This window comes from Saccopteryx bilineata, chromosome 4 (genome assembly GCF_036850765.1).
Source record: "Saccopteryx bilineata isolate mSacBil1 chromosome 4, mSacBil1_pri_phased_curated, whole genome shotgun sequence".
NCBI classification, from domain to species: Eukaryota; Metazoa; Chordata; class Mammalia; order Chiroptera; family Emballonuridae; genus Saccopteryx; species Saccopteryx bilineata.
This window is the reverse complement of record NC_089493.1, coordinates 259,221,618-259,234,527: the sequence shown is the minus strand read 5'-3', so window position 1 is coordinate 259,234,527 and position 12,910 is coordinate 259,221,618. Positions and strand designations below refer to the sequence as shown.

At 41.4% G+C, this 12,910-nt stretch overlaps 1 pseudogene; it reads right to left on the bottom strand.

Moving 5' to 3' along the window:
• Positions 1–586: 586 nt before the first annotated feature.
• On the bottom strand, positions 587–6,558 carry LOC136335688 (large ribosomal subunit protein uL6-like; annotated as a pseudogene).
• Between the last annotated feature and the right edge of the window lie 6,352 nt (positions 6,559–12,910).

Sequence of the window (12,910 nt, the reverse complement as noted above, 5' to 3'; positions counted from 1 at the left end):
AATTCAATTTTCTCTATTGCCATAGAAAAACTTCTATTCTGGCTACTGGTGTACTGGTGCAGGGTCATGCCAGCTCAGGAGAGCTGATTGTTAAATTTTCAGGAATTTTCTGAGCTGACTGCTAAACATAGCCATTATTACCAAAATAGATTATACAAACTAACAGTAAAATAAATCATATTGAAAACAAACCTCATCACTTTCTAATTATTTTAATATATTTTACTATCATCAAGTCTTTTGAGGTTATTTATATTGACAACATCTACACAGTAGAAATACTATAGAATGGTAAACTACTGCATATCTCTTCTCAATATTATATTGAGCACTATACTAATAGCATGAAATGAGCTATGATGGAAGTATGTACACCACAGAAGTTGGCAATGCTAAAATCAGGGCTACAAGCATTGTTTTGTTGATTGTGTTAAGCAGGAGTTACTATAGGCCAAATCCAACCTGTCACTTGTTTTTGTTTTGTTTTTTTAAGTGAGAGAGAGAGATAGGCAGAGAGAGAGACAGATAGGAACAGACAGGAAGGGAGAGAGATGAGAAACATCAATTCTTCATTGTGGCACCTTAGTTGTTCATTGGTTGCTTTCTCATATGTGCCTTGACTGAGGAGTTCCAGCCGAGCCAGTGACCCCTTGCTCAAGCCAGTGACCTTGGGCTCAAGCCAGCAACCATAGGGTCATGTCTATAATTCCACACTCAAGCCAGTGACCCTGTGCTCAAGATGGTGAGCCTGCACTCAAGCCAGATGAGCCCATGCTCAAGCCAGCGACCTCGAGGTTTCAAACCTGGGTCCTCTGCATGGCAGTCCAATGCTCTATCCACTGTGCCACCATCTGATCAGGCTGTCACTTGTTTTTATAAATAAAAATTTATTGGGACACCCACCCACCCATTTGTTTACATATTCCTCTATGCCTTCTTTTGTTCTATAACAGCAAAGTTGAATAGTTGCAACAGATGTTATATGGCTTCAAAATCCTAAAATACTTCCCATCTGGCCCTTACAGAGAGTTTGTCAACTCCTGGTCTGGACTTAAGAAAAGGAAGGAGAAAATGTTAGCAATATACATTATTCTTAAAAGTGCATCATGTGGCCTGACCTGTGGTGGCACAGTGGATAAAGCATCAACCTGGAATGCTGAGGTCGCCTGTTCAAGACCCTGGGCTTGCCTGGTCAAGGCACGTATGGGAGTTGATGCTTTCTGCTCCTCCCCCCCTTTCTCTCTCTCTGTCTCTCTTCTCTAAAATGAATAAATAAATAAATAAATAATTTTTTTTTTGTATTTTTCTGAAGCTGGAAACGGGGAGAGACAGTCAGACAGACTCCCGCATGCACCCGACCGGGATCCACCCGGCAGGCCCACCAGGGGCGATGCTCTGCCCACCAGGGGGCGATGCTCTGCCCCTCCAGGGCGTCGCTCTGCCGCGACCAGAGCCACTCTAGCGCCTGGGGCAGCGGCCAAGGAGCCATCCCCAGCGCCCGGGCCATCTTTGCTCCAATAGAGCCTCGGCTGCAGGAGGGGAAGAGAGAGACAGAGAGGAAGGAGGGGGGGTGGAGAAGCAAATGGGCGCCTCTCCTATGTGCCCTGGCCGGGAATCGAACCCAGGTCCCCTGCACGCCAGGCCGACGCTTTACTGCTGAGCCAACCGGCCAGGGCCAAATAAATAATAATTTAAAAATAAATGAATATTCACATTTAAAAAAAGCGCATCATGTCTGTAGCTGCTATCAATACTTTGTGAATAGCATAAAAATTTGAGGAATAATCTTTCAATACTTAAAAACTATTTTCTGATTCGGCAAAGAAGTCTCTCATATCATTGACAAATAAGTCACAATTGAACATTATGTCTTTCTCTTCTCACTTCCATCTTTTTCATTAATGTAAATGAAAATATCTACTTACATTCATGTGAAAAGTACACTCATTAATAGCAACCACAGGTTGGTTATGGATAAGAGTTTGGCAAAAAATCAAAGAAAGCACTCTGGAGAATCAATTAACTATATGGAGTTTACAACAGTGTTGTATATTTTATTGCTATTTGTAAATTGCTTGCTAAACATTCTTTATGTCAGTAAAATTTATAACATACGTATATGTGTGTTAAACATATTTACCAGCCCAACACTGGCTATACAGCATCTCAAGTTCACTTATTTAATATTTATGCTCTAGTTTAAAGTGAATACAATGGAACCATTATCTATGACACCTATCCAGAACAATAAAGCAAGGAACAATGTTTTAATAATTTGGTCAGCTGAGTTCTGATGACAAACGTTATGCTAGATTTTCATAACTGTTCTAATATTTATGTAAATGATCACAATCTTTCCTCTATTATTAAAAATATTATTTTTAAAATGTGTATTTCCTTTTGATTTGAGATACTGTCATTATTGTACACTGAATTTTCATATGCAATTCTGTCTACTTCTCATTCTTCTATTTTGTTCCATTAGTCTGTATGTCAAGTGATGTGTCAGCACCAAGCTGTCTTAATTATAAAGGCTGTGTAGTTTGTTGCAATGTTTGGTAACTGCAACCTCTCCTAGTCAGCCATCTGCTCCCTGGGGGTATTTTAGCTCTTTTTATTTGTTTGTTTTTTCAGATCAATTTTATAATCACTTCCCTGGGACAGAGCTAGGGAAGGTAGATAGATGAAGTACGGTGACTTCAGCAGTTAAAACATTACAGACCTCTGACATAACATGAATAATATTAAAAACAGTGAAAAAAGAAAAATATAGAATGAAGTTTAGAACACAGTGTTACCAATAGTAAATTATAAATATATACACCACTAAAGAACACAAACAAATGAAAAGGTCTGCATTAAATGCATTGTAATAGTTCCCTATGTGGGAGAAAGGACCTAGGGGTAAAAAAAAAAAAATGTTAATAAAAGAAAAAAAGGAAAAAACTAAATTGAATATTTTTGTGTAAACCAATGGTAATAATATGCCATTAACTGAATAGTGTGGTTGATTCAATGCTCTGCCCCTGAGATAGGTAGGTAGATAGATAGATAGATAGATAGATAGATAGATAGATAGATAGATAGATAATAAAAGAAATCATATTCTCTCTCATTACAGACAGTGAAATACCACCACTTCCACTACTACCCCAGAGAGTTCTATTATCAATTCATTTGACTTTGGTCTTACATGTAACTTTGAAGCTCTTTAAACAAAAACTATTAAAAAGATCTTTTATTTCAGGACGTAAATATCATCCATCCAATCATCTAACCTCATCTCAGTAAGTCCTCTCCCACTTTTCACACCTTGTGCTGCTTGTTCCAACCTGATATGAACTCTCCAAACGGGAGAACTGAGGAGGGGTCTGCTCACATAAGGGCAGAGAGAGCATCATAGAAGGAAAGAACAGCACGTGCAAATGTGTGTGGCAGATAAGAAAGACATCCTCGCAGAACTGCATTTAGACCATTAAGAATCCTGGCAAACTGCAGTTTAGAATGAGAACTGGGACCTCTTGGAGATGAACTTGCAGAAGGAGACAGAGTCAGATCAATTTGCAGATACTCATGGGTGAGGCTAAGGAGTTTAAATTTGGACCTAAGGCAAATGCATAGCCATGGAAGAATGGGAAGCAAAAAAGGGAATGACTTGATTGGATATGCATATAGAATAATCACTCTAACAGCAATGTAAAGAAAAAGGGAGCAGGAAGGAGGGAGCCAGTTAGGAGGATGTTGCAAACTGCTAGAGCTTTCATTCATTTACAAAAGACCGTGATAGCCTGACTCTCTTAAGTGAATTAGGCATCCAACTATAAAGTCAGAAGACTGGATAAAATGGTTCCATGGGTCCCTTCAAGATCTGCGATTTTAAATTCTCACTTGTTTTATATTCAATCAGAGAAGGAAATGATGAGACATAAGCAGAGAAATTTGCAATTTTTTGATCAATATACAGAACTCACATTCATCAGACAAGGGTCATTAAAGGCTACACATGATGCTGATTGCCTAGATAATTCTCTGTGATCAAGCACACTTTACAATTAATGTTACACTTTTTTTTTAATTCAGGTGAGATCTGCTGTTTTTAAAAGTTTTAGTGTTTGAAATTTTATGGAAAAACTGTTGAATTTAATGCTGAATATTCTAAACAGGGGCAGAAAATTTTTAACTTCACTAGAGTCACTCCTGCACCTCCCACCCTAGATGAGACTAGATTTGATAGGAAAATCTAGGGCATTGACATGACAATTACCAGGCTTAGTCTTAGTTTCGCTCTGGCTTTGTGTAACCCCAATCAGACAAAAAGCGGAGGGCTGTAAGGGGCAGAGAAGGATGCTCACCTCTGCCTCTTGTTGTCAGTGTTAGGACTCAGACAGTAATGCAACATGACATTAAGCCACTGGTTCTCAACCTTAGCCACCTGTTAGAATCACCTGAGGATCTTTTACAAATTACTGGCGCCTAGGCCCTATCCTTAGAGTTTCTGATTTAATTACTCTGGAATGCAAAGGCTTTAAAATCTTCCCAGGTCGTTTTAATGTGTAGCCAGGGTTAAGAACTACTGCAGTAGGTAATTATCAAAGGGCCACCCAGGGATGACTACGACTCGGAGATGTTCTCTGAGAGACTGGCAGCTGGATTCTTGTGTGTTTGTATTATTTCATGGTTTGGCAAAAAGAATAGAATGATCACATTAAAAATAAGTCAGTTCTATCATTGGTGCATCTAAAAGGCCCAGTGTTTTCATAAATCCTGTGTGGTGACTTTATAGAAATTTTTTTTTTTTTTTGTATTTTTCTGAAGTTGGAAACAGGGAGGCAGTCAGACAGACTCCCGCATGCGCCAGACCGGGATCCACCCGGCATGCCCACCAGGGGGCGATGCTCTGTCCATCTGGGGCGTCGCTCTGCCACAATCAGAGCCATTCTAGTGCCTGAGGCAGAGGCCACAGAGCCATCCCCAGCGCCCGGGCAAACCGCGCTCCAATGGAGCCTTGGCTGCGGGAGGGGAAGAGAGAGACAGAGAGGAAGGAGAGGGGGAGGGGTGGAGAAGCAGATGGGTGCTTCTCCTGTGTGCCCTGGCCGAGAATCGAACTCGGGACTCCCGCACGCCAGGCCAACGCGAATTATTTTTTAATGGAAAGTGGGAAAGTAGGGGGAAACAGAAGGGAGGGAGGAAATGCAGAGATCACACCGAGAGAGTACCCACATAAGGATTTTAGATCCTCTGGGTTTAATGAGGAGCTGCACCCAGTACAGGAAAACAGCCATTGTGAAGGACAGCATCTGCTGCCATCATGCTCCCGGGGTATTTTGAATGCCATTACAATTATAGTCTTCTACATTTACAACATGGAGATGCCAGATTTTATTTCCTTTTAAGGAGTGTTGGTCATAATATTGCCATGTGACCTATGTAGGTCTCTCTCTCTTTTAAGAAGAAATCCCAAATCAATAGAAGACTTTTATTGCATCTTTAAAATAACACAGATTGATCTTGTGAATCATCTGGCACCTAGTTTTCGTACTGGACAATTCATACTGGCTTAGTCATCAGCCTGCGGAACTGTTCCTTTTTCAGAGACATACCATCCAAAATTGTTCCGATATCCTCGCTTTTAACTGTTGTGGCTGAATGGAAGCAGCTGAATCAAAGCTACTAAATTTGATACAAATTTAATGTCATTTCCTTTAAGACTTAACTCGTCTTTCTGGCTTGGAAATACCGAATAAGCAATGCCTGGCCTCACTTGAACCCTGTAAATGTATTTTTTACCCAAGAAATTCCAGTTTTCAACAAGAGACCCATTCTAATGCCAAGGTTATGAGGAAGTGAGAATACATAGACTGACCTTGTAACAGAAGCCCCGTATCTCACCCTTAACCATGTTCTGTAAATGACTACAGTCTGAAGGATAGCCAGGTCCTTTCTATTTCCCCACTGCTATAGACTGAAAGTTCTCATCTCCCCCAAATATGTTGAAATCTAATCCCCAGAATGGTGGTACTTGAAGGTGGGGCCTTCGAGACGTGACTAGGTCATGAGGGTGGAGCGCTCATCACGGAAGCTCCCTTATGAAAGAGACTCCAGAGAACCCCTTTGCTGCTCCTGCCATGTGAGGACACAGCAAGGAGACAGCCACCTGTGAACCAGGGCACAGGTCCTCATCAGACACTGAGTCTGCCGGAGCCTTGCTCTTGAACTTCCCAGCCTCCAGAACTGTGAAAAACACATTCCTGTTGTCTACAAGCCCCCCAGTCTATGGTCTTCTGTTATAGCAGCCTGAACTGACTAAGACATCCACCATTTGGCAACCCAGAGCCTCTTGGTTTTCTTGCCAAGGAGACTGAATTCTATATTGATGTGATTAAAGTCTCTCCACAGGGCTCCTCTAGGACCTTTCTCAATAACTGTGTGTCCCTTCAGAGTTATGTTGACATTTTCTGGAATATCAACAGTCTGATTGCTTAAGATGGTCTTCACTCTCACAGTAGATGTGGCAAAGAGCTTTATGTCTCTCGATATTGATATAGGTAGAGGTCTCATTTATGGTATGCTTTCCTTTTTGCTATTGTAAAAATATGATTATATAAAATATAACTATATAAAAATGTAATCATGTATTGGTTTCCTAGCACTGCCATAACAACGTACCATAAATTGGATGACTTAGAATGACAGAAATTTGTCATATCGCAGTTATAGAGGTCAGAAGTCTGAAATCAAGGGGTCAGGAGGGCCATGCTCTCCCTGAAACCGAGGAGAATCCTCTCGTACCTCTCCCTACTTCTGGTGTTTGCTGACAATCTTGGGTGTTTCTCAGCTTATAGCTGCCATCATTGTCACATGGTATTCTGCATGTGTGTGTCACAGTCTTCACATGGCTATCTTCTTATAAGGACATCAGTCATATTGGATTAGGAGCCTATTCAGTGGTGGAATTCAGCCTGTTTGCACTGATTCGGCAGAACTGATACCTAATTTTTTGTTGAGTTCAGTGAATAGGTTGTTAAAATGGCACTGTGATCAGGGTTCTCTCTAATGTGAGCTCCTGGGCAGCTGCCCAATGTGGAAATCACAAATTTACATTCCTTACTCGTCTTTAACATTCATCTGTGCAACAGCGTGTTCTAAACAGCCATGGTAATGTTCATTCTGTACATAGGTAAAAAAAAAAATTGCAAGAGAGGATGCCAATCAAGAAGCAATATGGGGGGAAAAAAAGAAGCAATATGGAAATATATTAAATAACAGTTTTATTATTGTTTGTCAGGTATTATTTAATATTTTTCATTAATATTTTAAAACTCTTAAAATATAATTTAGTTTTGCATACCTCTTTTGTTGTTCTTATGTAAGTATTAAATGTATGAAATGATAAACTACCTTTCAGTATATCGTTTTTTTATACTTAAAATGATCATTAGAGCAGAGAACCAGTTGTTAAATTATCTGAATCCCACCACTGGGCCTAACCTACTCCAAAATGACTTCATCTTTAATTATACCTGTAATGACTCTATTTCCAAATATGTTCACATTCTAAGTAGTAGTAGGGGTTAGGATTTCAACATATCTTTTTGAGGGACACAATTTAAAGCATAACAATATGCAATTAAATTATTTAGGGTTTTTTAAGTGTACCAAATCTTAATTTTTAAAGAAATTGATTAATTGACATGCAAAGATACCATCTGATAAAACCATTCCATTTCTAGTGCTTTTCAGGAAAAGGCCAATGGATGAGGTAAATTTCTGCAATAAAAAGAGAAATCTTTGACTTAAAAAATATAGCCTTAGGACTATTCCTCTATAAATTTGTCTTCTTTTCAATTAAAGCAAAAGGGAAAATGAAAGGAAACTTCTTTCCTTGTTATTTTTTACCAAACATTAGTTGGGGATTTATCTTAAAACCTTGAGTTATGTTGGAAAGGAGAACGTTTTTAGAGAATATGAAAAGTTCCCATATTTATTAGTGTGAAAGAGGAGAATTTAAAAAGACTGAGGAAAAAAGGCACTCTCATTTTTGAAAATTGTTTTTTTTTTCTGTCCGCAGTATTTATGACAACTTGCAACAAAAAGACTTTGATGATAAAATATGTTATTCCTCAAGGTTTTTATTGGTAAAAATGACCCCCATTTTTTCTATGCTATTGAATGAAATTCTATCCTTCAATCTACTGAAACACACAAACAAAAAGAATATCTCTACCCAGAATCTAATGTCATGAAACCAACGAGGAAAAAGTTTAGAATTTTCTTCCATTTCATATAAACTTACACCAAAATAAGATTAAAGATATAGATATAAAGAGGTAAGTAGTTAAATATCTAAACTCCATATACTATGCTACTTTTCCAGCACTTCCATAGTAGCGTAAAACATGACCCAGACAAGCTGAGAAAACATAGAGCATGGAACCCTCACTTCAAAGACCATTAAGTCTTTTACTGAGTATTGGGATAGACTGTCCTCAACCAGATTGCCCCAGCCCTAGCTGAGTTTGGTCATGTCCATGCTTTGCTGTGACAGGTTGTAAGTGGCAGGAATCCAACTGAAACTGCCATAAGAAAATGGGGGGAAAGATTTGTAGCTAATTAAACATGGCGGACAACATGACTCAACAATATCCCCAACATTCAGCTCTCGCTCCCCAGGATTCCCCTCTGCTTTCTTTTCTATTGACTTGCTACCCATGTGGAGGCACCTAGCAGACTTATTTCTTCCTGCTTCGAGTCCAACAGAAAGGAAACACATTGGTCTTCCAAGAGGGACCCACACAACTAGAATATTGAACTGGGCCCATGGGGATGAAAGGCCTTATTGGACAGCCTGAGGTCAGTGCCTACTCCAGAAGCAAAAACATTGGATCAGTATTACCTGAACACCAAAGACTGAGTCATGGAGAGACTCTATCCTACCCAAAATCTGGAGCTGTTGTGACCCGGAGCTTGGAAACAGTCAGGAAAAAAAAAAAACACACACACAAAAAAACACAAACAAACAAACAAACAATGCCTATTTCAATTGAAGATAAAGAATCCAACAGAGAAAGAGGTCTATTTGGGAAATAAACTAGACCTTAAATCTCCTCTTTCCAAAGCTGTGGTAAATACGTAAGATTAAATTTTTCTTTCCTTGTGGTTCATCAGAAGTGGTGAACTGTTGACGCATGCTACAATTAGATGAACCTCAAAAACATTATAATAAACTAAATCAAAGAAGGTGGACACAGAGGGTCCCAAGTCTGGTTTCATTTATATAAATATACAGAAAAATGTACATCCAGAGAGACAGAAAGCAGACTGGGGGTCATCAGGGATTAGGATGAGAGAGGAAGGAGATTGACCTCTTAATGGGCACAGGGTTTTCTTTGAAGGCACTGAAAATACAGTGTGTCTGTAAAGTCATGGTGCACTTTTGACCGGTCACAGGAAAGCAACAAAAGATGATAGAAATGTGAAATCTGCACCAAATAAAAGAAAAACTCTCCCAGTTTCATACCTATTCAGTGCAGTTCGTTGTGGGCTCACGTAGATTTTTTAGGGCTCCTTAGGTAGCTATCCCGTATAGCCTCTACAGACTCGTCACTGACTGATGGCCTACCAGAACGGGGTTTCTCCACCAAACTGCCGGTTTCCTTCAACTGCTTATCCCACCGAGTAATGTTATTCCTATGTGGTGGTGCTTCTTTATAAATACGCCGATATTCACGATATTCACAATGCACTTTGGTCACGAATTTGAATTTAGTGAGCCACAGAACACACTGAACTTTCCTCTGTACTGTCCACATCTCGACTGGCATGGCCGTGGGCTGCTCCGCTGTATACACAGTGTTACGTCATCATCTGCGCATGAGCATATGCTGCCACATCATCCTATAGAAACTAGGAGGGTTTTCCTTTTACTTGGTGCAGATTTCGCATTTCTATTGTCTTTTGTTACTTTCCTGTGACCGGTCAAAAGTGCACCATGACTTTACAGACACACTGTATTTTGGAACATAACATAGGTAGTGGTCACACAACATCGTGAATGTACTAAATGCTACTGACTTGTACACTTTAAGATGGTCAATTTTATGTTATGTGAATATCACTTCAACTTTTTAAAAGGGGAGAAGACTCCAGTCACTGCGCATGAAATTTACACTGGATTTTCCCTTCTTTCCATCCTTCTTTCTGATTACCTGCTTAAGTGCCAATGCAGGTTCACAGAACTCTACTTGTTTGCCTCTAAGCATTCGATCTGCACTCATGAGAAAGTGGCCTACTCATCCTCGCTTCTCAGCTCAAGCCAGGCCTCCAGAAGGTTCCTGGCCATAAAGTTTTGGGTGGTTTTTACTGGACTCGGCCTCTGATCACTCACTCACTGCCCTTTCACCTTCCCTGCCTCCAGCAAACAGGGAGCCGGGGAGCTGTGGCTTAGGGCACATTCTATTCCCGCATTTTCTGCCTCTTACTGGGGTGATTTTGTTTTCACCTCTTAGGGTTTAGCTTACCCCACATCGATAAATCCCAGTTTCACATTTTATAAAATCTAGGGGAGTCGCAACATATACAGGCCCTACGATAACCTGCCCAGAAGTGTTTCCTGCAGAAAGTCCAGTCATTTGAAGGACGGCTCTGGTGAGTTTGGCTAATGGCTTTATTTCTGCCATTAGTGTCATATCAAATTTTTAGACTGAAGTTTCTAAACTCTGCATCATTACCAGAAAATTAGTTGAAAATCCCAAAAAGTCAAACGTGTTGAGGAATTTTGTGTATATTTTTATCTGAATCCTGCCTGTGAAACTTCAACATTTCACACAAAAAAATAAGAGTAATTATTTAAGACATATTTTAGGGAGAAATATAAAATGGTATATAGTGGGTATGAATCTCAGTAAATAAATTCATGGGTGCCAGAAATAAAACTTTATTCTTTTAGAGTAAGACAATTTCTTTCTAGAAGGCCTCATCTCCCCAGACAGCAGGAAGTTCTCTTGTCAGGTGGAGACTCTGCTCCTTGCCTTAGGTTGTGTCTAAGTTCCAGGAGGCCAAAATCATGCCAAGTTTTTTGGGGGGAAACATTTGGTCCTTGGTTGCAGTCCCTGCAGGAAGGCTGGGACTTCCCCCGATCCATCCACCTGACTCCATCTCCTACTTCCGTGCCACACATGCAGGCATTGTAATCATTTTGTGACCCTCTGCTCGATTTGGAGATGGAAACCTACCGGAACCTAGGGACTGTCCAGACCCTAAAGGTCTGGATTCCGTGCGGACGTTCCCTCTGTGGTCTTTCAACCTCCTTAGGACTCTGTCTTGGAGTTACAAGGAAACTCTTGGTCTCAAATGTCTTCTCCCTTTCTTTCAAGGCTTTCATCACCTTCCTGGGACTCTGCTCAGGAAGCAGGTACAGAGACCCATTCTCTGGAATCCATCAAACTCTCTTCTTCCATCAACTTCCCTCTCTGTCTCCCCACCCACTGGTCAGCACACACACATTTCCCCAGCTGAGGAGAATCTAAACTCCCCTGAACTTCCCGAGGCTTGAATGGGGGCAAGGGCATGAAAAGGAATAGGAAAAATCAGTGTGTATTTCTAAAAATGTATTCATTTTGCTTTGTTTGTTTTTTTTTTGTTTTTTTTGTTTTGTTTTTTTTCCTGAAGCTGGAAATGGGGAGACAGTCAGACAGACTCCCGCATTCGCCCGACCGGGATCCACCCGGCACGCCCACCAGGGGTGATACTCTGCCCACCAGGGGGCGATGCTCTGCCCTCCGGGGCGTCGCTCTGCCCCGACCAGAGCCACTCTAGCGCCTGGGGCAGAGGCCAAGGAGCCATCCCCAGCGCCTGGGCCATCTTTGCTCCAATGGAGCCTTGGCTGCGGGAGGGGAAGAAAGAGACAGAGAGGAAGGAGGGGGTGGGGGTGGAGAAGCAAATGGGCGCCTCTCCCATGTGCCCTGGCCGGGAATCGAACCTGGGTCCCCCACACGCCAGGCTGACGCTCTATCGCTGAGCCAACCGGCCAGGGCCTGCTTTGTTGTTTTAAAGATTGCAGGTTGGAATAACACAATTGTACATGCTATTCCCCCAACCCCCTCAAAAAATAGTGGATAAAATCCTAAACAAAAGAATGCACCTGATGTCAAGACGTTTACCCTGATTCTTCCTTCCCACACATGTGGGCACACTGACCTCCTCCCAGCCATCCCATGGCATTAGCGTCTCTGTGTGCAGCTCCTACCCGCCAAGGGAATGCATGGCCACCTGAGACACATACATGCACACGCATGGACACAAACCTAACCGTGGTTGTGGGCAGGAGTGCCCTACCTGGAAAAACCAGTCAAAATAATGACTTAGTACTCCCAAGTAGCTGTAAAACCATCTTAATACACATTTCAATTTAAGGAGAAAAATGTGGCCCGTTGAGCATTTTTGCTCACATAGATGCCATGGCATTCAATTCTCTGTGTCATAGTTTCGATAAGTGCCATGTATTATTTTTGAATGTACCCGTTTATATTTTGGCGAGGGGAAGGAGGATGGTGTTTGCTCCCAAACTGGATATTCAACTCCCATAGAGTTCTCGTGTGTGTGTGTGTGTGTGTGTGTGTGTGTGTGTGTGTGTGTGTGTGTGTTTAACACACATGGCTATTCATTAACAGGCCAGGGAGACTGAACATCTCCTCTTCTCCACACAGTGGAAATAGGAATAACAAGTAGCACTTGCTCCAGTCAGCAGGAGTTTGTAACAATGATGACAAGAATTCACAGCTCCCGTGTGTCCTCATTTCCAGCTGAATCAAACCCACGGCAGCCGCGTGTTTCGCCCAGCTCCACAGCAGGGAACACAGCTCCGGCGCTGGCGCTGCGTGTGCAGAGCTTACACCTTGGACAGCCCGTCCTT